This window comes from Lissotriton vulgaris, unplaced genomic scaffold, assembly GCF_964263255.1.
Source record: "Lissotriton vulgaris unplaced genomic scaffold, aLisVul1.2 SCAFFOLD_301, whole genome shotgun sequence".
NCBI classification, from domain to species: domain Eukaryota; kingdom Metazoa; phylum Chordata; class Amphibia; order Caudata; family Salamandridae; genus Lissotriton; species Lissotriton vulgaris.
In genome coordinates this window covers 583,673-607,666 of record NW_028244321.1, presented here as the reverse complement: position 1 = coordinate 607,666, position 23,994 = coordinate 583,673, and the positions used below count along the sequence as shown (strand labels likewise).

General features: G+C 40.9%; 5 non-coding genes across 5 annotated transcripts; all 5 read right to left on the bottom strand.

Annotated features, from left to right (window-relative positions):
* Positions 1-2: 2 nt before the first annotated feature.
* TRNAS-AGA (transfer RNA serine (anticodon AGA)) lies at positions 3-84 on the bottom strand. Its single transcript has one exon. It is a non-coding gene; the product is annotated as a tRNA-Ser (tRNA).
* Positions 85-8,084: 8,000 nt separating this feature from the next.
* TRNAS-AGA (transfer RNA serine (anticodon AGA)) lies at positions 8,085-8,166 on the bottom strand. Its single transcript has one exon. It is a non-coding gene; the product is annotated as a tRNA-Ser (tRNA).
* A 2,854-nt stretch (positions 8,167-11,020) lies between these two features.
* On the bottom strand, positions 11,021-11,102 carry TRNAS-AGA (transfer RNA serine (anticodon AGA)). The gene has a single exon. It is a non-coding gene; the product is annotated as a tRNA-Ser (tRNA).
* Positions 11,103-19,894: 8,792 nt separating this feature from the next.
* Positions 19,895-19,976, bottom strand: TRNAY-AUA (transfer RNA tyrosine (anticodon AUA)). The gene has a single exon. It is a non-coding gene; the product is annotated as a tRNA-Tyr (tRNA).
* Positions 19,977-21,474: 1,498 nt separating this feature from the next.
* Positions 21,475-21,546, bottom strand: TRNAH-GUG (transfer RNA histidin (anticodon GUG)). Its single transcript has one exon. It is a non-coding gene; the product is annotated as a tRNA-His (tRNA).
* Between the last annotated feature and the right edge of the window lie 2,448 nt (positions 21,547-23,994).

The window sequence follows — 23,994 nt, the reverse complement described above, 5'->3', positions numbered from 1 at the left end:
CTCGTTGTCGGCAGGATTCGAACCTGCGCGGGGAGACCCCAATGGATTTCTAGTCCATCGCCTTAACCACTCGGCCACAACAACTGACTGTAAGGTGTGTGCACATAATCTGTATGCAAGTTTTCAAGGTGTCCCACAGCAAATTCCTGATATTCTGCAATGGACTTTTTAAAAAAAATGTTTTTTTCAGCAGGCACATTCTCTCCTAAAAACAAAAATTGCATGCGTGTATCTCTAGTTTGGAATACCATAGGCTTGCATGCATACTCTCATGGGTCACTCAAGTTTTTTGGACCCTATTGCACTCTGTTTTCGTGCTGCTTTTAGTATATGGCCCATATTACAGAAGTCTACCATCTTTGAGTATTTGAGGCTCCTTTGTAGGTGCTTTATATTTTTTCCTTGAAGAGCTATATAATAAAGGGGTCCGGGAAAGATTGCATTTATGGAAGATAAAAGAAGGCCCACTTGTCTCACCAAATGCTGTAGAGAAATCTGATGTTTTACTCATGTTATCCTTAGTTCGTTTTTGTTAGACCTTGCATTCTTAAGGTGGTCCCAACCCCACCTTATTGCTTTTCACCTCCGCATTTTGCTGTATCTTTTTGTTGGCCTTAGGACTCTGATCACTTTATCGTTACTAATCAGTGCTGAAGTGCACATGCTTCTTCCCTAATCATGTGTATAATTGGAGTATACCTGACTGACAGATTTAATTTACTTGAAAGCCCCTTGTAAAGTGGTATACCATATACCCAGGGACTGATTGTGCCGCCCAAAGAAATAGCATTTCAAACCTGTCTCAAGCCTGCTACTGCAGTGCCTGTGCTGCAGTGTACTGCCACTTCGACTTGGCATTTAAAACTACTTGCCAAGCCTTAAACTCCAATTTTATTACATATCAGTAACCCCTAAGGTAGGCCCTAAGTAGTCCTAGGGGCATCATGCTATGTAAGTAAAAGGTAAGACATGTACTGTGGTAGTTTGTATGTCCTAGTAGTATCAAACAGTATATTACATTTTTTACTACTGTGAGGTCTGCCCCTCTCATAGGTTAGCATTGGGTATTCCCTTATACTTTTTGGGGGGTAATTCCATATCAGAGAGGAGAAGCCTTATTTATTTATTGATAAATCCTGTCTACTGGTGAGGTTGGATTTAATCTTACTATTGTATAAATGCCATTTTTAGAGAGTCAAAGAATCAAAAGAGGGCCTTGACTCGTTACTCAGTGAGGCTGAGTCCAACTAATACTAATAACCAACAGAGGAGCCAAAACTGGGGTTCCAATAAAAGAACTGGTTTCAATGAGGGTTGTTTTGATTAAATCAAGTAACAACCGGTTGACTTGTTAAACCGAGCAATTTTATTTTTTGCAAGCGGTCTTGTTTTCAAATTTTAACACATTGTTTGTTGTGCGTGGAAAATACAAAAATGAACAATGAAATACGTTTTATATACAATATATACAGACATATAAATGCAACATATCATACACACTTGGCCATACATTCATACACAGACAATACAAAGTGAATGAAAATACAAAAAACGCTATGTCCAAGCAACTGGCAAGAAATCAGTAGAAGATAATATTTTCTATTTTACAATGTCGTTGTGATTGTCATGAGATCCCTCATGAAACCAAATTTATGAAAACTCTATTTCGACAAAATAATGGTAGCCAGAAGCGGGACAGAAAAGCTGGTCGACGCGTTTCAAACCCCTAAGAATAAGTGGGGTTCTCCTCAGGACCGGATGTTGGTTCTGAAATGTTAAAAATAACTAGCTTTAGCAAAGTGTTATAGAGCGACTATCAAGAAAATAAGACAAGGGCTCAACTACCAGAAGACAGCTGGCACTCCCTACCTCAATCCATAGGTTCAATCGACACCTTGAGAATATCTAATCAATGTTGTATTTCCCAACAGGTTTTTAACAGCAGCTGTGTGAGACAACAAAATACGTACAACAACGTTTTAGTGAGGTGCGCAACTCTCAAACATCATTCATCTTGCTTGCAGAGGGAACGTTACCTTACCTGCGAGCAGACGGATTCAATGGCGCTGCTTTGTTATTTTCTTTAGCGGCTGCTCCTAATCTGTAGGGCGGGGGCGAAAGCGTATGTTAGTAATGAGGCGGTAATCCGTGGGCGATATAGTTCTACATCAAACGGGTTGGCATACCGAGGCTGGAGCAAGGCAGAAGTCCTTCTCCCTCGCTGGTGTGTACGGATCCACCGTCTGGAGTCCTCGAGTAAGGGTGTGGCTTCAGTGCTTCCTGGTTGGTGTATAGGAAGGAGGGAGGCCCGGGAATTCTGGGACTTGTAGTCCAGCGACAGCGCGCTGAGAAACGGGAGTCAGAGGAAAGCTGGTTTACACAATCGGCTTATAAATTTCAGAAATTTCGTTAAGTCCTCTTGTGGCAGTGTTAAACTTCATGATGAGCATTGCTTCACGTTGTGCTAGTCTTGCTTCAATGTCCCCTCCTCTAGGGTCATTTTCAATTTTGGACACAACGGTCCAGCGTAAATCGGTAATCACATGTTTGCACCTAGTCCAATGGTTGACTAAGGGGGCATTCTCTACCCCTCTGCGGATACGTGATTTGTGTTGCGTAATCCTGGTCCTTATTTCCTGTGTTGTTTTGCCAATGTATACTGAAGGGCAAGGGCAGATGATTGCGTAAACAACGTTTTTAGATTTACAGTTCGTAAACGTCTCATGTTTCCAGTGGGTATCCTCGAATGTAAAAACTGTGTCTTCAATAGTTTCACTGCAGCAAGTGCACGTTCCGCACTTATGGTGCCCTTTTGGTGAAGGTAAACCAAAGATACTTTGTAGTGTGGGAGCCCTCGTCATTGGTAACGCTGCCCTGACAACGTAGTTGGCAACACTTTTGTCCTTTTTATACGCAAAGAGTGGTGGGGCTGCAAGATCCTCATGCAGATTTTTTAATAAATGCCAGTTAGACAAAATGAGCTTTCTGTGTGCGTTGGCTGCCGGACAGAAAGTGGTAACACATACTATCCTTTTAACTTCGGGTCTCAGTCTTTTTTCTAACAATGTCTCTCGCGGTGTCCACCACGCTCGTTTGAGTGAGTTTTTTAGTAATTTTTTAGGGTAGCCTCTCTGGATCAAACGATTCATTAAACGTTCAGCATGAATGAAGTACTCTTCTTTACTTGAGCAATTTCGATGTATTCTTAAGAATTGTCCAAAAGGAAGATTTTGTTTCAAGCTGCGGGGGTGGTTGCTGCTGAAATGCAACGCTTTATTCCTGTCCGAAGGTTTTCGGAAAAGTGTTGTGCTTAGGCCACCCTCACAGGGTGCCACTTTCACATCTAGAAAGTTGATGGATACATTAGATGCTGAAACAGAGAACTGAATGTCTATTGTTCTCGAATTGAGCCAGCTGACAAATTGACCAAGATCTTCATGTCCTCCAGTCCAAACCATGAATATATCGTCAATATAACGCATATAATGCGAAATACTCTTGTCAAAAGGATTGGTCTGGTAGATAAATTTCTCTTCGAATAGCCCCATAAACATGATGGCTAGCTCCGGGGCAAAGGGGCAACCCATTGCCACTCCTTTGATTTGATAAAAGAACTCCGAGTCGAATGAAAAAAAGTTCTTCTGTAGCGCAAAGCCTGCCAGGTCAAGGATAAACTTGGTGGGGACTCGCACTGGTCTTTCCCTTTTGTCCAAGAAAACTGTCAGAGTTTCCAGTGCTTGTTCTTGAGGGATCTGTGTGTATAGAGACACCACATCGAGTGTCACCAGAAGTTGACTGCTTTGATCGAATTTAATGGTGGAAATGCGATTAAGGAAAGCAGTGGTATCTTGGAGATGAGCCGGAATGGTTTCGATAAAGGGTTTCAAAAAATGATCAATATATTTAGCCACAGGCTCAAACAAAGATTCGCAGCCTGAAATGATAGGTCGTCCTGGAGGATTTTTCTCATCCTTATGTAATTTAGGGAGTACATAAAATACGGGCGTCCTTGGGTTTTTGTTTTGTAAGAATGCGAACTCCTTGGGACCTATAATCCCTTCTGCAAAGCCCCTTTGGATGATGTCAAATAATTGATTTTGTAATTCAGATGTAGGGTTCTTCCCTATGCGTCTATAGCAGTTCAGATCGTTAAGTTGACGGTGTACTTCGGACTTGTATTTGTTGTAGACATTCAGTTCTCTGTCTCAGCATCTAATGTATCCATCAACTTTCTAGATGTGAAAGTGGCACCCTGTGAGGGTGGCCTAAGCACAACACTTTTCCGAAAACCTTCGGACAGGAATAAAGCGTTGCATTTCAGCAGCAACCACCCCCGCAGCTTGAAACAAAATCTTCCTTTTGGACAATTCTTAAGAATACATCGAAATTGCTCAAGTAAAGAAGAGTACTTCATTCATGCTGAACGTTTAATGAATCGTTTGATCCAGAGAGGCTACCCTAAAAAATTACTAAAAAACTCACTCAAACGAGCGTGGTGGACACCGCGAGAGACATTGTTAGAAAAAAGACTGAGACCCGAAGTTAAAAGGATAGTATGTGTTACCACTTTCTGTCCGGCAGCCAACGCACACAGAAAGCTCATTTTGTCTAACTGGCATTTATTAAAAAATCTGCATGAGGATCTTGCAGCCCCACCACTCTTTGCGTATAAAAAGGACAAAAGTGTTGCCAACTACGTTGTCAGGGCAGCGTTACCAATGACGAGGGCTCCCACACTACAAAGTATCTTTGGTTTACCTTCACCAAAAGGGCACCATAAGTGCGGAACGTGCACTTGCTGCAGTGAAACTATTGAAGACACAGTTTTTACATTCGAGGATACCCACTGGAAACATGAGACGTTTACGAACTGTAAATCTAAAAACGTTGTTTACGCAATCATCTGCCCTTGCCCTTCAGTATACATTGGCAAAACAACACAGGAAATAAGGACCAGGATTACGCAACACAAATCACGTATCCGCAGAGGGGTAGAGAATGCCCCCTTAGTCAACCATTGGACTAGGTGCAAACATGTGATTACCGATTTACGCTGGACCGTTGTGTCCAAAATTGAAAATGACCCTAGAGGAGGGGACATTGAAGCAAGACTAGCACAACGTGAAGCAATGCTCATCATGAAGTTTAACACTGCCACAAGAGGACTTAACGAAATTTCTGAAATTTATAAGCCGATTGTGTAAACCAGCTTTCCTCTGACTCCCGTTTCTCAGCGCGCTGTCGCTGGACTACAAGTCCCAGAATTCCCGGGCCTCCCTCCTTCCTATACACCAACCAGGAAGCACTGAAGCCACACCCTTACTCGAGGACTCCAGACGGTGGATCCGTACACACCAGCGAGGGAGAAGGACTTCTGCCTTGCTCCAGCCTCGGTATGCCAACCCGTTTGATGTAGAACTATATCGCCCACGGATTACCGCCTCATTACTAACATACGCTTTCGCCCCCGCCCTACAGATTAGGAGCAGCCGCTAAAGAAAATAACAAAGCAGCGCCATTGAATCCGTCTGCTCGCAGGTAAGGTAACGTTCCCTCTGCAAGCAAGATGAATGATGTTTGAGAGTTGCGCACCTCACTAAAACGTTGTTGTACGTATTTTGTTGTCTCACACAGCTGCTGTTAAAAACCTGTTGGGAAATACAACATTGATTAGATATTCTCAAGGTGTCGATTGAACCTATGGATTGAGGTAGGGAGTGCCAGCTGTCTTCTGGTAGTTGAGCCCTTGTCTTATTTTCTTGATAGTCGCTCTATAACACTTTGCTAAAGCTAGTTATTTTTAACATTTCAGAACCAACATCCGGTCCTGAGGAGAACCCCACTTATTCTTAGGGGTTTGAAACGCGTCGACCAGCTTTTCTGTCCCGCTTCTGGCTACCATTATTTTGTCGAAATAGAGTTTTCATAAATTTGGTTTCATGAGGGATCTCATGACAATCACAACGACATTGTAAAATAGAAAATATTATCTTCTACTGATTTCTTGCCAGTTGCTTGGACATAGCGTTTTTTGTATTTTCATTCACTTTGTATTGTCTGTGTATGAATGTATGGCCAAGTGTGTATGATATGTTGCATTTATATGTCTGTATATATTGTATATAAAACGTATTTCATTGTTCATTTTTGTATTTTCCACGCACAACAAACAATGTGTTAAAATTTGAAAACAAGACCGCTTGCAAAAAATAAAATTGCTCGGTTTAACAAGTCAACCGGTTGTTACTTGATTTAATCAAAACAACCCTCATTGAAACCAGTTCTTTTATTGGAACCCCAGTTTTGGCTCCTCTGTTGGTTATTATTTTTAGAGAGTCAGCATTTCTCTGCACTTACTGCTCTATTTGCATGAAAACCTGTCTTCAATTGACGTCTGGATTGGGCTGCGAGACAGCTACATATGTGCATTCCCTGTAGACAGCCACAACACAGGTCACTCAACTGCAACTGCATTCATCTGCATTCTGATTGGCCTGGGGGAGAGCTCCGCTCCCCTTACCGCAAATATGTTCAAGAACGATAATTTATGTCAGTAAGTACAGTATACCTACATCTTATAATCATGTGTGTTTAAATAATTTGTCGTTAGATCGTTTAAATATTGAAAAGGATCTGTTTTTAATAGACATTTTACAAAAACAACTGGTACATTTGGGAATTCTGTAAAGGAAAAACCCAACTGCCGTGACATTGCCAACCACAATGCCGTGACTCGGATTCGAACCGAGGTTGCTGCGGCCACAACGCAGAGTACTAACCGCAATACGATCACGGCGAGCTACTTGGGCTCAATAACGTACAGTGACATGAAGAAATTATAATTCTGAACACTCAGGGCTACTCCTGTGATAGGCTGAATGTGTTCATTGCTTCCTCATTCCTTATACAAAGGCTTTATCTCCTCAGTGGTTGATAGGCTGAAACCGTTTCCTGGCCGCCTGCTTGTGAACTGGCAGGAGTCAAAGTTCACACATACACTGGTGGGCCTGTGATGGGACACCAATGCAGAGAAACACACCTGGCGCAGATATTCTATTCTGTTTATTAGACCTGCATCTCCCCTGTACCTCCTCAAGCCATCTGTATGTGAAGCAAGAAAGAGTTAAGGAACGGTCCATCTACGCTTTTATTGGGAGGATGCTGCCGTGAGCTCCTCCCAGCTAATCACACAAACAGCAGTAAAGCAAGATAACTACACAGTTAGGGGGGACTACATGGTTAGGTTTTTGAGGAATTATTGAAACTGACCTCAGTGACCCATAATCAGAGCTGTGGCTAATGACTGCATGCCTAATTATGATGAAGCAAGCACCATGGCTCGTAGGGGCCCCACAACACACTTTTCTTAGCTCATTGAATTAAAGTATAAACTCCTGCCATGTGTGAGTGGTAAAGGCTTGTTAATTTTGTTGCTTTTCAAATTCATGTCTGACAACAAGACGAAGGAACATTGGGGCATCATACGCTTTGGAAAGTAGCCACCAACCGCAGAGAAAGAGAGAAAAGGGAAAAGACAGGATGAGGTGTGGAGAAAACAGCAGCAGGTACAAGGAGCTCAAATGAGATTAATGGCGCCTGAATAGAGCACGTAAAGGAACAGTTACAAATCTAAGAAAAGGGAAAGAAAAGATTAGGAAAAAACACAGTAAGAGCTTGTAGATGAAATTCTCTTCCAGGAACAGCAGGTTAAGAGAAATTACACAGGGAGCAGTTAAGCTTGTAACACGGGGGAGAATAGAAAAGAAAATGCAGTTTTATGAAGTGTGTTTGCCTAATCCAGCTAGCACTTTTATTTTATTTCTCTATTTGCTTCTTTTATTGGTAAAGTAAGTTTCAAGTGCATGCACAGGTATGACCGAGAGAGCCAGGGTATAATAATTTGAAGCGTTTGCACCAACGCTAATGAAGGACGAGAGTTATAGCAAAGATATGAAAGGGGAAGCGATAATAAATATGTGATATGGCAATAGTGACACCAAAATGAGCCACCTATTTATAAAACTGACATGGAAGAAATACTAAAGGTTAACTTCTGAAATTGTAGCCGATGTTAAAAAGATTCTCGTTGTCGGCAGGATTCGAACCTGCGCGGGGAGACCCCAATGGATTTCTAGTCCATCGCCTTAACCACTCGGCCACAACAACTGACTGGGAGGCATGTGCACATAATCTGTATGCAAGTTTTCAAGGTGTCCCACAGCAAATTCCTGATATTCTGCAATGCACTTTTTAATAATGTTTTTTTCAGCAGGCACATTCTCTCCTAAAAACAAAAATTGCATTGGTATATCTCTAGTTTGGAATACCATAGGCTTGCATGCATACTCTCATGGGTCACTCAAGTTTTTTGGACCCTATTGCACTCTGTTTTCGTGCTGCTTTTAGTATATGGCCCATATTACAGAAGTCTACCATCTTTGAGTATTTGAGGCTCCTTTGTAAGTGCTTTATATTGTTTCCTTGAAGAGCTATATAATAAAGGGGTCCGGGAAAGATTGCATTTATGAAAGATAAAAGAAGGCCCACTTGTCTCACCAAATGCTGTAGCGAAACCTGATGTTTTACTCATGTTATCCTTAGTTCGTTTTTGTTAGACCTTGCATTCTTAAGGTGGTCCCAACTCCACCTTATTGCTTTTCACCTCCGCATTTTGCTGTATCTTTTTGTTGGCCTTAGGACTCTGATCACTTTATCGCTACTAATCAGTGCTGAAGTGCACGTGCTTCTTCCCTAATCATGTGTATAATTGGAGTATACCTGACTGACAGATTTAATTTACTTGAAAGCCCCTTGTAAAGTGGTATACCATATACCCAGGGACTGATTGTGCCGCCCAAAGAAATAGCATTTCAAACCTGTCTCAAGCCTGCTACTGCAGTGCCTGTGATGCAGTGTACTGCCACTTCGACTTGGCATTTAAAACTACTTGCCAAGCCTTAAACTCCAATTTTATTACATATCAGTAACCCCTAAGGTAGGCCCTAAGTAGTCCTAGGGGCATCATGCTATGTAAGTAAAAGGTAAGACATGTACTGTGGTAGTTTGTATGTCCTAGTAGTATCAAACAGTCTATTACATTTTTCACTACTGTGAGGTCTGCCCCTCTCATAGGTTAGCATTGGGTATTCCCTTATACTTTTTGGGGGTAATTCCATATCAGAGAGGAGAAGCTTTATTTATTTATTGATAAATCCTATCTACTGGTGAGGTTGGATTTAATCTTACTTTTGTATAAATGCCATTTTTAGAGAGTGAGCATTTCTCTGCACTTACTGCTCTATTTGCATCAAAACCTGTCTTCAATTGACGTCTGGATTGCGCTGCGAGACAGCTACATATGTGCATTCCCTGTAGACAGCCACAACACAGGTCACTCAACTGCAACTGCATTCATCTGCATTCTGATTGGCCTGGGGGAGAGCTCCGCTCCCCTTACCGCAAATATGTTCAAGAACGATAATTTATGTCAGTAAGTACAGTATACCTACATCTTATAATCATGTGTGTTTAAATAATTTGTCGTTAGATCGTTTAAATATTGTAAAGGATCTGTTTTTAATAGACATTTTACAAAAAACAACTGGTACATTTGGGAATTCTGTAAAGGAAAAACCCAATTGCCGTGACATTGCCAACCACAATGCCGTGACTCGGATTCGAACCGAGGTTGCTGCGGACACAACGCAGAGTACTAATCACTATACGATCACGGCAAGCTACTTGCGCTCAATAACGTACAGTGACATGAAGAAATTATAATTCGGAACACTCAGGGCTACTCCTGTGAAAGGCTGAATGTGTTCATTGCTTCCTCATTCCTTATACAAAGGCTTTATCTCCTCAGTGGTTGATAGGCTGAAACCGTTTCCTGGCCGCCTACTTGTGAACTGGCAGGAGTCAAAGATCACACATACACTGGTGGGCCTGTGATGGGACACCAATGCAGAGAAACACACCTGGCACAGATATTCTATTCTGTTTATTAGACCTGCATCTCCCCTGTACCTCCTCAAGCCATCTGTATGTGAAGCAAGAAAGAGTTAAGGAACGGTCCATCTACACTTTTATTGGGAGGATGCTGCCGTGAGCTCCTCCCAGCTAATCACACAAACAGCAGTAAAGCAAGATATCTACACAGTTAGGGGGGACTGCATGGTTAGGTTTTTGAGGAATTATTGAAACTGACCTCAGTGACCCATAATCAGAGCTGTGGCTAATGACTGCATGCCTAATTATGATGAAGAAAGCACCATGGCTCGTAGGGGCCCCACAACACACTTTTCTTAGCTCATTGAATTAAAGTATAAACTTCTGCCATGTGTGAGTGGTAAAGGCTTGTTAATTTTGTTGCTTTTCAAATTCATGTCTGACAACAAGACGAAGGAACATTGGGGCATCAGACGCTTTGGAAAGTAGCCACCAACCGCAGAGAAAGAGAGAAAGAGGGAAAAGACAGTATGAGGTGTGGAGAAAACAGCAGCAGGTACAAGGAGCTCAAATGAGATTAATGGCGCCTAAATAGAGCACGTAAAGGAACAGTTACAAATCTAAGAAAAGGGAAAGAAAAGACTAGGACAAAACACAGAAAGAGCTTGTAGATGAAATTCTCTTCCAGGAACAGCAGGTTAAGAGACATTACACAGGGCGCAGTTAAGCTTAACACTGGAGAGAATAGAAAAGAAAATGCAGTTTTATGAAGTGTGTTTGCCTAATCCAGCTAGCACTTTTATTTTATTTCTCTATTTGCTTCTTTTATTGGTAAAGTAAGTTTCAAGTGCATGCACAGGTATGACCGAGAGAGCCAGGGTATAATAATTTGAAGCACATGCACCAGCGCTAATGAAGGACGAGAGTTATAGCAAAGATATGAAGGGGGAGCGATAATAAATATGTGATATGGCAATAGTGACACCAAAATAAGCCACCTATTTATAAAACTGACATGGAAGAAATACTAAAGGTTAACTTCTGAAATTGTAGCCGATGTTAAAAAGATTCTCATTGTCGGCAGGATTCGAACCTGCGCGGGGAGACCCCAATGGATTTCTAGTCCATCGCCTTAACCACTCGGCCACAACAACTGACTGTAAGGCGTGTGCACATAATCTGTATGCAAGTTTTCAAGGTGTCCCACAGCAAATTCCTGATATTCTGCAATGGACTTTTTAAAAAAAATGTTTTTTTCAGCAGCCACATTCTCTCCTAAAAACAAAAATTGCATGCGTATATCTCTAGTTTGGAATACCATAGGCTTGCATGCATACGCTCATGGGTCACTCAAGTTTTTTGGACCCTATTGCACCCTGTTTTCGTGCTGCTTTTAGTATATGGCCCATATTACAGAAGTCTACCATCTTTGAGTATTTGAGGCTCCTTTGTAAGTGCTTTATATTTTTTCCTTGAAGCGCTATATAATAAAGGGGTCCGGGAAAGATTGCATTTATGGAAGATAAAAGAAGGCCCACTTGTCTCACCAAATGCTGTAGAGAAACCTGATGTTTTACTCATGTTATCCTTAGTTCATTTTTGTTAGACCTTGCATTCTTAAGGTGGTCCAACCCCACCTTATTGCTTTTCACCTCCGCATTTTGCTGTATCTTTTTGTTGGCCTTAGGACTCTGATCACTTTATCGCTACTAATCAGTGCTGAAGTGCACGTGCTTCTTCCTTAATCATTTGTATAATTGGAGTATACCTGACTGACAGATTTAATTTACTTGAAAGCCCCTTGTAAAGTGGTATACCATATACCCAGGGACTGATTGTGCCGCCCAAAGAAATAGCATTTCAAACCTGTCTCAAGCCTGCTACTGCAGTGCCTGTGCTGCAGTGTACTGCCACTCCGACTTGGCATTTAAAACTACTTGCCAAGCCTTAAACTCCAATTTTATTACATATCAGTAACCCCTAAGGTAGGCCCTAGGTAGTCCTAGGGGCATCATGCTATGTAGGTAAAAGGTAAGACATGCACTGTGGTAGTTTGTATGTCCTAGTAGTATCAAACAGTCTATTACATTTTTCACTACTGTGAGGTCTGCCCCTCTCATAGGTTAGCATTGGGTTTTCCCTTATACTTTTTGGGGGGTAATTCCATATCAGAGAGGAGAAGCTTTATTTATTTATTGATAAATCCTATCTACTGGTGAGGTTGGATTTAATCTTACTATTGTATAAATGCCATTTTTAGAGAGTGAGCATTTCTCTGCACTTACTGCTCTATTTGCATGAAAACCTGTCTTCAATTGACGTCTGGATTGGGCTGCGAGACAGCTACATATGAGCATTCCCTGTAGACAGCCACAACACAGGTCACTCAACTGCAACTGCATTCATCTGCATTCTGATTGGCATGGGGGAGAGCTCCGCTCCCCTTACCGCAAATATGTTCAAGAACGATAATTTATGTCAGTAAGAACAGTATACCTACATCTTATAATCATGTGTGTTTAAATAATTTGTCGTTAGATCGTTTAAATATTGAAAAGGATCTGTTTTTAATAGACATTTTACAAAAACAACTGGTACATTTGGGAATTCTGTAAAGGAAAAACCCAACTGCCGTGACATTGCCAACCACAATGCCGTGACTCGGATTCGAACCGAGGTTGCTGCGGCCACAACGCAGAGAACTAACCACTATACGATCACGGCGAGCTACTTGGGCTCAATATCGTACAGTGACATGAAGAAATTATAATTCGGAACACTCAGGGCTATTCCTGTGATAGGCTGAATGTGTTCATTGCTTCCTCATTCCTTATACAAAGGCTTTATCTCCTCAGTGGTTGATAGGCTGAAACCGTTTCCTGGCCGCCTGCTTGTGAACTGGCAGTAGTCAAACATCACACATACACTGGTGGGCCTGTGATGGGACACCAATGCAGAGAAACACACCTGGCGCAGATATTCTATTCTGTTTATTAGACCTGCATCTCCCCTGTACCTCCTCAAGCCATCTGTATGTGAAGCAAGAAAGAGTTAAGGAACGGTCCATCTACACTTTTATTGTGAGGATGCTGCCGTGAGCTCCTCCCAGCTAATCACACAAACAGCAGTAAAGCAAGATAACTACACAGTTAGGGGGGACTGCATGGTTAGGTTTTTGAGGAATTATTGAAACTGACCTCATTGACCCATAATCAGAGCTGTGGCTAATGACTGCATGCCTAATTATGATGAAGCAAGCACCATGGCTCGTAGGGGCCCCGCAACACACTTTTCTTAGCTCATTGAATTAAAGTATAAACTTCTGCCATGTGTGAGTGGTAAAGGCTTGTTAATTTTGTTGCTTTTCAAATTCACGTCTGACAACAAGACAAAGGAACATTGGGGCATCAGACGCTTTGGAAAGTAGCCACCAACCGCAGAGAAAGAGAGAAAGAGGGAAAAGACAGTATGAGGTGTGGAGAAAACAGCAGCAGGTACAAGGAGCTCAAATGAGATTAATGGCGCCTAAATAGAGCACGTAAAGGAATAGTTACAAATCTAAGAAAAGGGAAAGAAAAGACTAGGAAAAAACACAGAAAGAGCTTGTAGATGAAATTCTCTTCCAGGAACAGCAGGTTAAGAGAAATTACACAGGGAGCAGTTAAGCTTGTAACACGGGGGAGAATAAAAAAGAAAATGCAGTTTTATGAAGTGTGTTTGCCTAATCCAGCTAGCACTTTTATTTTATTTCTCTATTTGCTTCTTTTATTGGTAAAGTAAGTTTCAAGTGCATGCACAGGTATGACCGAGAGAGCCAGGGTATAATAATTTGAAGCGTTTGCACCAGCGCTAATGAAGGACGAGAGTTATAGCAAAGATATGAAAGGGGGAGCGATAATAAATATGTGATATGGCAATAGTGACACCAAAATAAGCCACCTATTTATAAAACTGACATGGAAGAAATACTAAAGGTTAACTTCTGAAATTGTAGCCGATGTTAAAAAGATCCTCGTTGTCGGCAGGATTCGAACCTGCGCGGGGAGACCCCAATGGATTTCTAGTCCATCGCCTTAACCACGCGGCCACAACAACTGACTGTAAGGCGTGTGCACATAATCTGCATGCAAGTTTTCAAGGTGTCCCACAGCAAATTCCTCATATTCTGCAACGCACTTTTTAAAAATAATGTTTTTTTCAGCCGGCACATTCTCTCCTAAAAACAAAAATTGCATGCGTATATCTCTAGTTTGGAATACCATAGGCTTGCATGCATGCTCTCATGGGTCACTCAAGTTTTTTGGACCCTATTGCACTCTGTTTTCGTGCTGCTTTTAGTATATGGCCCATATTACAGAAGTCTACCATCTTTGAGTATTTGAGGCTCCTTTGTAAGTGCTTTATATTTTTTCCTTGAAGAGCTATATAATAAAGGGGTCCGGGAAAGATTGCATTTATGGAAGATAAAAGAAGGCCCACTTGTCTCACCAAATGCTGTCGAGAAACCTGATGTTTTACTCATGTTATCCTTAGTTCGTTTTTGTTAGACCTTGCATTCTTAAGGTATTCCCAACCCCACCTTATTGCTTTTCACCTCCGCATTTTGCTGTATCTTTTTGTTGGCCTTAGGACTCTGATCACTTTATCGCTACTAATCAGTGCTGAAGTGCACGTGCTTCTTCCCTAATCATGTGTATAATTGGAGTATACCTGACTGACAGATTTAATTTACTTGAAAGCCCCTTGTAAAGTGGTATACCATATATCCAGGGACTGATTGTGCCGCCAAAGAAATAGCATTTCAAACCTGTCTCAAGCCTGCTACTGCAGTGCCTGTGCTGCAGTGTACTGTCACTTCGACTTGGCATTTAAAACTACTTGCCAAGCCTTAAACTCCAATTTTATTACATATCAGTAACCCCTAAGGTAGGCCCTAGGTAGTCCTAGGGGCATCTTGGTATGTAAGTAAAAGGTAAGACATGTACTGTCCTAGCTTGGAAAACGAAAACAGATCAATCCAGAAACAATATTTTAAACATATATAATCAGGATCAATCAACCGTCTCTTCAGATTATGTCGCAATAAGAAAGGAATTCTTCAATTTCTTCACTTCAATATATAAGGAGGACACAAATCCAACAGAAGAAGAAATTGAAAATTACCTTGAAAAGATCCAACTCCCGCATTTGACGGAGGAAGAGGCGGAGCTTATGAATTCTGAAATAACAGTAGAAGAAGTAAGGAGCGCCATAAGTCAACTAAAGAAAGGAAAAGCGGCAGGTCCAGACGCATTGCCCAACGAATTTTATACCGCGCTGAAAGAAACACTAATCGAACCTCTAACTGAAACGATGAACAAGATATATCTGGAACATGAAATGATCCCAGACTCATGGAACAATGCCACGATAAGCATACTGCTTAAACCAGGAAAAAACCCAAAGATCTGCGCATCATATAGACCAATATCGCTCCTAAATTGCGATTATAAGATCTTCATGAACATAATAGCAAAAAGAGTATCTAAAGTTATGCCTAAATTAATCGATCAGGACCAAAAGGGTTTTATAAAAGGCAGACAGATACAAGAAATCACGCATGAACTAATAGCAACAATCGACATAGCGATACTGGAAAATCTTCCTCTTACACTTATCACATATGATGCCGCCAAAGCTTTCGATTGTGTAAATTGGGCTTTTCTAATCAAAAGCATAGAGAAAAGCAAGTTCGGTTTCAACTTCATCCACATGGTTAGCGAAATTTATTCGAACCCAAGAACAAAGGTAGCTGTCAACGGCAACCTTACAGAAAATATTGAGATCCAAAGAGGCACAAGTCAGGGATGTCCTTTATCTCCATTACATTTTAATTTATATATTGAACCCTTGGCATGCTCCATTAGAAATAACATCAATATCACACCTTTCAGATATTTACAATGGACAAGGAAAGTAGCGCTCTACGCAGATGACCTAATGGTGTTCACGGATAATTACAATTTCTCTAAAATGGCAATTGATGAAGAAATGAATAAATTTGGAAAAGTTTCAGGATATCTGATAAATACTGACAAAACGGAGATAATGAGCTGGAACTCACAATTAACTTCACCGCTTTTGAAGGATAAAATAAAATATTTAGGAATTACCATAACACAAGATCTTGGGAAACTAGCGGAAATAAACCTCAACCTAATTATGAATGAAACGAGAAGGCTCTTCAAAATCTGGTCAGGTCTACCATTAAGCTTTTTCGGTATTCTAATATAATTAAAATGTCAATTATTCCAAAATTTACCTATCTTTTCAATAACATTCCATCAGAATTCGAGAAGGATGCCCTAAAAAAAATACAAGGAGAAATATCTAGCTTTATTTGGTCATCAAAGAGTGCAAGAATTTCATGGAATAAACTCAGGAGAAAGAAGGAACAAGGGGGCATAGCAAGTCCAGATTTATATGAATATTACAGATCCTTCCAATTCAAAAACGCTAGAGTCTTACTGAAAGCACACCAAGCATATCCAATATACTTGCAATACCTGACAAATGGCGAAGATTATTTCCTCTTCAAGTTTGGCCACCCGAAATTTTTCAAAAAAGTCAAACTAAAAGTTCTGAAGAATGCCGTCAAGATCTGGAATCAAATAAGATCCATTACACAGATTCCATATTATAGTAATATGGCTCCAATTTGGGACTCCCCAGGCACCCCTGACTGTTTAAAAGACTCTTTATCAAAACCACTTAGGCAGCATGGCATTGAAAAATGGGGACAACTTTTATCTGGACACTCCCTGATATCATGGGATCATTTGCAAATAATTACAGACCGCAAAATTTCAAAATTTAAATATTATCAACTGAGCAGTTGGGTAAGCAACATTCCAAAGGGAGCCTCAGATCCGGAAAACCTAGAACCAGAAATGGTGGGTGAAACGGTATTAAAGAAGGAAGTATCAAAATGGTATTGGGCATTAATTGAAACAGAAAAAGAAGAATTAACAACTGCTGAAAAAATATGGAAGAAAGACTTACAATATGAAGCTTCAGACCTTTGTCAATTCTGGAAAAAATCAGTAGAAAAATGTTGGTTATGTGTAAAGTCCGCCCCACTAAAGAGGAATCACCTTTTCTCTATACACAGAGCGTACTGGACCCCCAAAAAGTTATCAAAGTTCAAAGGAACTTCCGTAAAATCATGCAGCAAATGCGGAGAGGAAAAAGCGGATGATATACATATGTTCTGTGGGTGCCCCTCGCTCACACAATATTGGCAAGAAATTGGTAAGACTCTAACCGCAATACTGGCAACTCCAATAACTGTGAGTATTATTTTAATTATTTTTGGGATATATTGCACTACTCAACTGAATCAGATAAAGTTAGACAATCACCAAGAAAACTTATTATTTGTCATGATCTTGTTAGCTCGCAGAGAGATTTGTATTAATTGGACAAAACCGGTTCCCCCAACACATGAAAGCTGGTTAAACACGGCAATAAGAATTAGTAGTCTAGATAGAAAAGGGAAACAAACCAAAAAAATGAAATACTGGGAGATCCTGGAAAATTATATTAAATCTAGACAATAATCAATAATCTCTTCCTGCCAGAGGCCCCTTTGCCGGTTTCCCTTTTTCTTTTCGTTTCTCTTTTTTTCTTTACTTTTTTTTCTTTTTTTTTTTTTCTAATTCCAATGATTAAGCGGACAATAATTCCTGGCATGACTTGAAGTCTGTCAAACATCCAAAGGGTCACATAACTCCTGAGCAGTGGAATTATTGAGTAAGATGGAGGTGTGCAGAGGAGAACTGATCAGATCAAGAACGAGGCCTACCCCTTGTACCTCTCGATAGACGATCAGGGGCAGTTTTGTGAAACACCTTGTTCAGATGTGTATGATCCCCCAAACGCCTTTCTTTTCGTTTTACTTAACCCGCAAAATGAGGATAAAAAAAAAAAAAAAAGACATGTACTGTGGTAGTTTGTATGTCCTAGTAGTATCAAACAGTCTAGTACATTTTTCACTACTGTGAGGTCTGCCCCTCTCATAGGTTAGCATTGGGTATTCCCTTATACTTTTTTGGGGGTAATTCCATATCAGAGAGGAGAGACTTTATTTATTTATTGATAAATCCTATCTACTCGTGAGGTTGGATTTAATCTTACTATTGTATAAATGCCATTTTTAGAGAGTGAGCATTTCTCTGCACTTACTGCTCTATTTGCATGAAAACCTGTCTTCAATTGGCGTCTGGATTGGGCTGCGAGACAGCTACATATGTGCATTCCCTGTAGACAGCCACAACACAGGTCACTCAACTGCAACTGCATTCATCTGCATTCTGATTGGCCTGGGGGAGAGCTCCGCTCCCCTTACCGCAAATATTTTCAAGAACGATAATTTATGTCAGTAAGTACAGTATACCTACATCTTATAATCATGTGTGTTTAAATAATTTGTTGTTAGATCGTTTAAATATTGAAAAGGATCTGTTTTTAATAGACATTTTACAAAAACAACTGGTACATTTGGGAATTCTGTAAAGGAAATACCCAACTGCCGTGACATTGCCAACCACAACACCGTGACTCGGATTCGAACCGAGGTTGCTGCGGCCACAACGCAAAGTACTAACCACTATACGATCACGGCGAGCTACTTGGGCTCAATAACATACAGTGACATGAAGAAATTATAATTAGGAACACTCAGGGCTACTCCTGTGATAGGCTGAATGTGTTCATTGCTTCCTCATTCCTTATACAAAGGCTTTATCTCCTCAGTGGTTGATAGGCTGAAACCGTTTCCTGGCCGCCTGCTTGTGAACTGGCAGGAGTCAAAGATCACACATACACTGGTGGGCCTGTGATGGGACACCAATGCAGAGAAACACACCTGGCGCAGATATTCTATTCTGTTTATTAGACCTGCATCTCCCCTGTACCTCCTCAAGCCATCTGTATGTGAAGCAAGAAAGAGTTAAGGAACGGTCCATCTGCACTTTTATTGGGAGGATGCTGCCGTGAGCTCCTCCCAGCTAATCACACAAACAGCAGTAAAGCAAGATAACTACACAGTTAGGGGGGACTGCATAGTTAGGTTTTTGAGGAATTATTGAAACTGACCTCAGTGACCCATAATCAGAGCTGTGGCTAATAACTGCATGCCTAATCAAGATGAAGCAAGCACCATGGCTCGTAGGGGCCCCACAACACACTTTTCTTAGCTCATTGAATTAAAGTATAAACTTCTGCCATGTGTGAGTGGTAAAGGCTTGTTAAATTTGTTTCTTTTCAAATTCACGTCTGACAACAAGACGAACATTGGAGCATCAGACGCTTTGGAAAGTAGCCACCAACCACAGAGAAAGAGAGAAAGAAGGAAAAGACAGTATGAGGTGTGGAGAAAACAGCAGCAGGTACAAGGAGCTCAAATGAGATTAATGGCGCATAAATAGAGCACATAAAGGAACAGTTACAAATCTAAGAAAAGGGAAAGAAAAGGCTAGGAAAAAACACAGAAAGAGCCTGTAGATGAAATTCTCTTCCAGGGACAGCAGGTTAAGAGAAATTACACAGGGAGCAGTTAGGCTTGTAACACGGGGGAGGATAGAAAAGAAAATGCAGTTTTATGAAGTGTGTTTGCCTAATCCAGCTAGCACTTTTATTTTATTTCTCTATTTGCTTCTTTTATTGGTAAAGTAAGTTTCAAGTGCATGCACAGGTATGACCGAGAGAGCCAGGGTATAATAATTTGAAGCGTTTGCACCAGCGCTAATGAAGGATGAGAGTTATAGCAAAGATATGAAAGGGGGAGCGATAACAAATATGTGATATGGCAATAGTGACACCAAAATAAGCCACCTATTTATAAAACTGACATGGAAGAAATACTAAAGGTTAACTTCTGAAATTGTAGCCGATGTTAAAAGATTCTCGTTGTCAGCAGGATTCGAACCTGCGCAGGGAGACCTCAATGGATTTATAGACCATCGCCTTAACCACTCGGCCACAAACACTGACTGTAAGGAGTGTGCACATAATCTGTATGCAAGTTTTCAAGGTGTCCCACAGCAAATTCCTGATATTCTGCAATGCACTTTTTAAAAATAATGTTTTTTTCAGCAGGCACATTCTCTCCTAAAAACTAAAATTGCATGCTTATATCTCTAGTTTGGAATACCATAGGCTTGCATGCATACTCTCATGGGTCACTCAAGTTTTTTGGACCCTATTGCACTCTGTTTTCGTGCTGCTTTTAGTATATGGCCCGTATTACAGAAGTCTACCATCTTTGAGTATTTGATGCTCCTTTGTAAGTGCTTTATATTTTTTCCTTGAAGAGCTATATAATAAAGGGGTCCGGTAAAGATTGCATTTATGGAAGATAAAAGAAGGCCCACTTGTCTCACCAAATGCTGTAGAGAAACCTGATGTTTTACTCATGTTATCCTTAGTTCATTTTTGTTAGACCTTGCATTCTTAAGGTGGTCCCAACCCCACCTTATTGCTTTTCACCTCCGCATTTTGCTGTATCTTTTTGTTGGCCTTAGGACTCTGATCACTTTATCGCTACTAATCAGTGCTGAAGTGCACGTGCTTCTTCCCTAATCATGTGTATAATTGGAGTATACCTGACTGACAGATTTAATTTACTTGAAAGCCCCTTGTAAAGTGGTATACCATATACCCAGGGACTGATTGTGCCGCCCAAAGAAATAGCATTTAAAACCTGTCTCAAGCCTGCTACTGCAGTGCCTGTGCTGCAGTGTACTGCCACTTCGACTTGGCATTTAAAACTACTTGCGAAGCCTTAAACTCCAATTTTATTACATATCAGTAACCCCTAAGGTAGGCCCTAGGTAGTCCTAGGGGCATCATGCTATGTAAGTAAAAGGTAAGACATGTACTGTGGTAGTTTGTATGTCCTAGTAGTATCAAACAGTCTACTACATTTTTCACTACTGTGAGGTCTGCCCCTCTCATAGGTTAGCATTGGGTATTCCCTTCTACTTTTTGGGTGGTAATTCCATATCAGAGAGGAGAAGCTTTATTTATTTATTGATAAATCCTATCTACTGGTGAGGTTGGATTTAATCTTACTATTGTATAAATGACATTTTTAGAGAGTGAGCATTTCTCTGCACTTACTGCTCTATTTGCATGAAAACCTGTCTCCAATTGACGTCTGGATTGGGCTGCGAGACAGCTACATATGTGCATTCCCTGTAGACAGCCACAACACAGGTCACTCAACTGCAACTGCATTCATCTGCATTCTGATTGGCCTGGGGAGAGCTCCGCTCCCCTTACCGCAAATATGTTCAAGAACGATAATTTATATCAGTAAGTACAGTATACCTACATCTTATAATCATGTGTGTTTAAATAATTTGTCGTTAGATCGTTTAAATATTGAAAAGGATCTGTTTTTATTAGACATTTTACAAAAACAACTGGTACATTTGGGAATTCTGTAAAGGAAAAACCCAACTGCCGTGACATTGCCAACCACAATGCCGTGACTCGGAATCGAACCGAGGTTGCTGCGGTCACAACGCAGAGTACTAACCACTATACGATCACGGCAAGCTACTTGGGCTCAATAACGTACAGTGACATGAAGAAATTATAATTCGGAACACTCAGGGCTACTCCTGTGATAGGCTGAATGTGTTCATTGCTTCCTCATTCCTTATACAAAGGCTTTATTTCCTCAGTGGTTGATAGGCTGAAACCGTTTCCTGGCCACCTGCATGTGAACTGGAAGGAGTCAAAGATCACACATACACTGGTGGGCCTGTGATGGGACACCAATGCAGAGAAACACACCTGGCACAGATATCCTATTCTGTTTATTAGACCTGCATCTCCCCTGTACCTCCTCAAGCCATCTGTATGTGAAGCAAGAAAGAGTTAAGGAACGGTCCATCTACACTTTTATTGGGAGGATGCTGCCGTGAGCTCCTCCCAGCTAATCACACAAACAGCAGTAAAGCAAGATAACTACACAGTTAGGGGGGACTGCATGGTTAGGTTTTTGTGGAATTATTGAAACTGACCTCAGTGACCCATAATCAGAGCTGTGGCTAATGACTGCATGCCTAATTATGATGAAGCAAGCACCATGGCTCGTAGGGGCCCCACAGCACACTTTTCTTAGCTCATTAAATTAAAGTATAAACTTCTGCCATGTGTGAGTGGTAAAGGCTTGTTAATTTTGTTGCTTTTCAAATTCACGTCTGACAACAAGACGAAGGAACATTGGGGCATCAGACGCTTTGGAAAGTAGCCACCAACCGCAGAGAAAGAGAGAAAGAGGGAAAAGACAGTATGAGGTGTGGAGAAAACAGTAGCAGGTACAAGGAGCTCAAATGAGATTAATGGCGCCTAAATAGAGCACGTAGAGGAACAGTTACAAATCTAAGAAAAGGGAAAGAAAAGACTAGGAAAAAACACAGAAAGAGCTTGTAGATGAAATTCTCTTCCAGGAACAGCAGGTTAAGAGAAATTACACAGGGAGCAGTTAAGCTTGTAACACGGGGGAGAATAGAAAAGAAAATGCAGTTTTATGAAGTGTGTTTGCCTAATCCAGCTAGCACTTTTATTTTATTTTTTCTATTGCCTTCTTTTATTGGTAAAGTAAGTTTCAAGTGCATGCACAGGTATGACCGAGAGAGTCAGGGTATAATAATTTGAAGCGCTTGCACCAGCGCTAATGAAGGACGAGAGTTATAGCAAAGATATGAAAGGGGGAGCGATAATAAATATGTGATATGGCAATAGTGACACCAAAATAAGCCACCTATTTATAAAACTGACATGGAAGAAATACTAAAGGTTAACTTCTGAAATTGTAGCAGATGTTAAAAAAAGATCTCCTTGTCGGCAGGATTCGAACCTGCGCGGGGAGACCCCAATGGATTTCTAGTCCATCGCCTGAACCACTCGGCCACAACAACTGACTGTGAGGCGTGTGCACATAATCTGTATGCAAGTTTTCAAGGTGTCCCACAGCAAATTCCTGATATTCTGCAATGCACTTTTTAAAAATAATGTTTTTTTCAGCAGGAACATTCTCTCCTAAAAACAAAAATTGCAGGCGTATATCTCTAGTTTGGATTACCATAATCTTGCATGCATACTCTCATGGGTCACTCAAGTTTTTGGGACCCTATTGCACTCTGTTTTCGTGCTGCTTTTAGTATATGGCCCATATTACAAAAGTCTACCATCTTTGAGTATTTGAGGCTCCTTTGTAAGTGCTTTATATTTTTTCCTTGAAGAGCTATATAATAAAGGGGTCCGGGAAAGATTGCATTTATGGAAGATAAAAGAAGGCCCACTTGTCTCACCAAATGCTGTAGAGAAACCTGATGTTTTACTCATGTTATCCTTAGTTCGTTTTTGTTAGACCTTGCATTCTTAAGGTGGTCCCAACCCCACCTTATTGCTTTTCACCTCCGCATTTTGCTGTATCTTTTTGTTGGCCTTAGGACTCTGATCACTTTATCGCTACTAATCAGTGCTGAAGTGCACGTGCTTCTTCCCTAATCATGTGTATAATTGGAGTATACCTGACTGACAGATTTAATTTACTTGAAAGCCCCTTGTAAAGTGGTATACCATATACCCAGGGACTGATTGTGCCGCCCAAAGAAATAGCATTTCAAACCTGTCTCAAGCCTGCTACTGCAGTGCCTGTGCTGCAGTGTACTGCCACTTCGACTTGGCATTTAAAACTACTTGCCAAGCCTTAAACTCCAATTTTATTACATATCAGTAACCCCTAAGGTAGGCCCTAGGTAGTCCTAGGGGCATCATGCTATGTAAGTAAAAGGTAAGACATGTACTGTGGTAGTTTGTATGTCCTAGTAGTATCAAACAGTCTATTACATTTTTCACTACTGTGAGGTCTGCCCCTCTCATAGGTTAGCATTGGGTATTCCCTTATACTTTTTGGGGGGTAATTCCATATCAGAGAGGAGAAGCTTTATTTATTTATTGATAAATCCTATCTACTGGTGAGGTTGGATT